This window comes from Sinocyclocheilus grahami, unplaced genomic scaffold (genome assembly GCF_001515645.1).
Source record: "Sinocyclocheilus grahami isolate Dianchi unplaced genomic scaffold, SAMN03320097.WGS_v1.1 scaffold601.1, whole genome shotgun sequence".
NCBI classification, from domain to species: Eukaryota; Metazoa; Chordata; class Actinopteri; order Cypriniformes; family Cyprinidae; genus Sinocyclocheilus; species Sinocyclocheilus grahami.
Window position 1 is genome coordinate 232,284 of NW_015505780.1, and position 3,693 is coordinate 235,976.

Below are 3,693 nucleotides of genomic sequence, written 5' to 3' on the forward strand. Positions count from 1 at the left end.
TGATTTTTTTTCTAGCAATTGCGAGTTTATATCTCTCAATTATGACTTTTTAACTCGCAATTCTGACTTTATAGCTCGCAATTGTGAGTTTATATCACGCAACGGAGGAAAAAAGTCAGAATTGTGAGAAAAAGTCGCAATTACCTCTTTTATTTTTTATTCAGTGGCGGAAACGGGCTTCCATAATAATGAGATAAAGGTAACCAACTTTTTCTCTCAATTACTAGCTCCAAATTGTATTATACTCCACATATAAATGACACTATTGTCTTCTGTAGAGCTGCTTTATAAATTGAATGTGTTTCATAATTGATGATCTTGCAACCTTTACACTGAATTTACTGAACAATCGTAAACGCTGGTGGAAACGACTTTATCTCTTTAACACAGTCGGTTTAACGTGAATGCAAACACATTCACCTCGTGTCTTCCTCGGTGTGCTTGTGTGTTAAAGGGCAGCCCAAGGCCAGCGGCAGCTCTCTGCCCATCCAGTACAACAAGTTCTGAGAGTTTGGCTTTGTGGAATAACTTTGGGAAAACTAGTGAGGTCACTCACATGGGCGGCTTTTCTCAGGTGCATTTACCTGCACAGACAAGTGAACATCACAGCGTGACAAATAAATACAGGTTTAGGACGGTTGACTACATGCTGCACTGTTTGGGAGAAAAACTAATTGCGATAATTCCGATTTTTAAAAAAAAATCCAGGTTTGCTGTGGTTGTTTGTAGTGCTGCACAATTTGGCCAAAAATGTTGTGATTCTAGTGACTACAATATGCATGTTAAATAATAATAGTTTGTATTCTTTTATTATGATCATTATTATTAATAAATAAAAATTAGTAATAGCAAAAATAAATTCTTAATTTCACTAAAATTAAAAGAATGAGTATTTAATAATAATAATAATAATATATAAAAAGGATATAGAATTATTTAAATTGAAATCTCTATGTAGACCATGTCTATTAAATAAGAATTAGTTTATTATGTTCATTATTATTACTAATTAAGTGATTAATAAAATAAGAAATTAATTAGTAAAAATTTTAATTTTAGTATTTAATAATATTAATACAATTTATTAAGAAAAATACAATATAATACATTAAATTCAAATCTCTATGAAATATCTATGTAATAGATAATATCTACTAAATTCATATTTTTATTATCACTAAATAAAAATTAGTAATAACGAAATAAATTAATATTACACTAAACTTAAAAAATGAGTACATATAACAACAACACAATAGAATTTAATTTGCTTGAATTGAAATCTCTAGAATAAATTTTAAAAAACTAAACTATAATAATTATACAGAAACATGTTGGGTTAAAAGCCGAAGGAGTCTAAATGGTAGTTGCAACAAATACTTGAATTTTCAGGCCTTGTTGCTTCTTCAAATCCAAATCCAACCAAGAAACAGAGTCTTTTGTCTAGAGAGCACGTCCACGCCCTGAACATTTGATCTGTTCATACAGCTGCCTGTCAGAACAGCTCCTAGAGAGTTTCTTTACAGAGCCAAAGAAACAAGCAGGATTCAGTGCAACCAAAACCCTTCCACAGTAACTCATCCCACAGCTCCCATAATACCAGCCGTTACTCTACAGGCCGCTGAGATCTGAATAAAGCTGAGAGGGAACGCTTTAAACGAATGAGGAAAAACTCTGCAACTTGAGACGAGCGAACCTTTGGCTCACCCGCGCCGTTCCTGCTACTGTTTGCTTAGCGTGAAGATACGGCATCTGACAGCCGCCCGCTGACCGGCGGGAATCACAGACGTGCTCTGTTCTGGGACGGCCGCTGAGAGGAGCCGATGGAAACAAAACCAGAACCGGAGATCCACAGAGAAACTTCTGATGCTTTTGCCTGCTCAACCAAACATCTCCATAATGACAGGAGACAATCCAACCCACAAGAACTGACTGAAATGGTTTGTTTTGCTCCAAATCGATCTACAACGGATTAAACATGATACTGAAATTAAACCATCATTTAACACCACTCCAAAACAGCCCAAACAAATGTCTTTCAACTCTCTGGTGGGGAAGCTGGCGCTCAGAAGGACCACAGTCCAAACTGGGTTTTAATAATACGCTTTTCCATCAGGCTTTGACCTGGGAACACTTTCAGACGTCTTAATTTGCTCTGAATTTCTCCGAGGGGACGTTTTACATCTCGGACGACTTCGGCTTTGGATGGCAGCTCATGTGTGACTAAGTCCTTCACAAATACACTCCAAAAATCCCCGACCTTCACTCTTACCGGCAACAAACGCACAAGCAAGCAAACGCTACAATGAAACGCAACTCAATTTTAACCATTATCTGCCCGCACTTATAAACCGGTTGTCAACAAAAGAAAAGCTTAAAGGGCTTCATGAGGTTTTCCTTTTGTTTAAAGTTTGGAAATTAAAAAAAAAAGGATCTTATATAGATTTTTATTTTAAAATAATAATAATAATAATATTATTATTATTATAATATGTTACATACACATTTTACAGTGAATTTCTTATTTCCAAATATTTTGCCAAATATCAATGACTAAAATAATATTAAATTATCTTAGGTACGCAAACGCTACAATGAAACGCAACTCAATTTTAACCATTATCTGCCCGCACTTATAAACCGGTTGTCAACAAAAGAAAAGCTTAAAAGGGCTTCATGAGGTTTTCCTTTTGTTTAAAGTTTGGAAATTAAAAAAAAAGGATCTTATATAGATTTTTATTTTAAAATAATAATAATAATAATAATATTATTATTATTATTATTATTATTATAATAATATGTTACATACACATTTTACAGTGAATTTCTTATTTCCAAATATTTTGCCAAATATCAATGACTAAAATAATATTAAATTATCTTAGGTACACATTTTTGATTACTTTAATTTTATTATTTTATTACATATTATTAATATTGATATGTAAAAAAAAAAATATATATAGAAAATAAAATGTTTGGCCAAAGTGTGCAAACCAGCACATATACACGCGCAGCAAACTCCTCACTGAGCACTAAATCGTGAGTGAACTGAAACTTTGTTTATGCAGGGCTTTTCTCTGGGTTGATCTCTGAGGGAGGCCAGTGGTGGCTTGCGGTTGCTGTTCTGATTAAAGGACTTTAAACACCAGTGAATTCCATGAGCATGAGCAGAGCCTGGAGAATCCTATGCGTTTAGCTTGAGAGCAGAAGATGCGAGTTTTCTGCATCTTCCAGGGTCATGCCTCTCTAACAAGCCATCGCTGAGTTGCTAGCTTTGGCAGAAGGACGACAGTTTCGATTCCAACAACAAGCTGAACTCTAGTAAGACTACAGTTGGGAAGGGCTGCACAATGAATTGAAATTAAAAATGCTATGTGGTTTATTACAATTTTGAAATCATGAAGATTGTGATTTAATCAAAGTTTAAAAATGCGCTGTGTGTGTTCCAGAGTGAAACGCAGTGTTCTTTTACACGCCAGCAGCTCATGTTCCAGTGTTTTCAGTATCTCTAAAAGCTCTACGGTTTAACATTTAGAAACAGCCATAAATATTAGTAATGTAATTTTACAGTTGTGCTGTAAAATAAATAAAATTTCTTAAATATATATATATTTTAAACAAAGAAATGATATTAAAGAGGTCATATGATGCGATTTCAAGTTTTCCTTTCTCTTTGGAGTGTTACAAGCT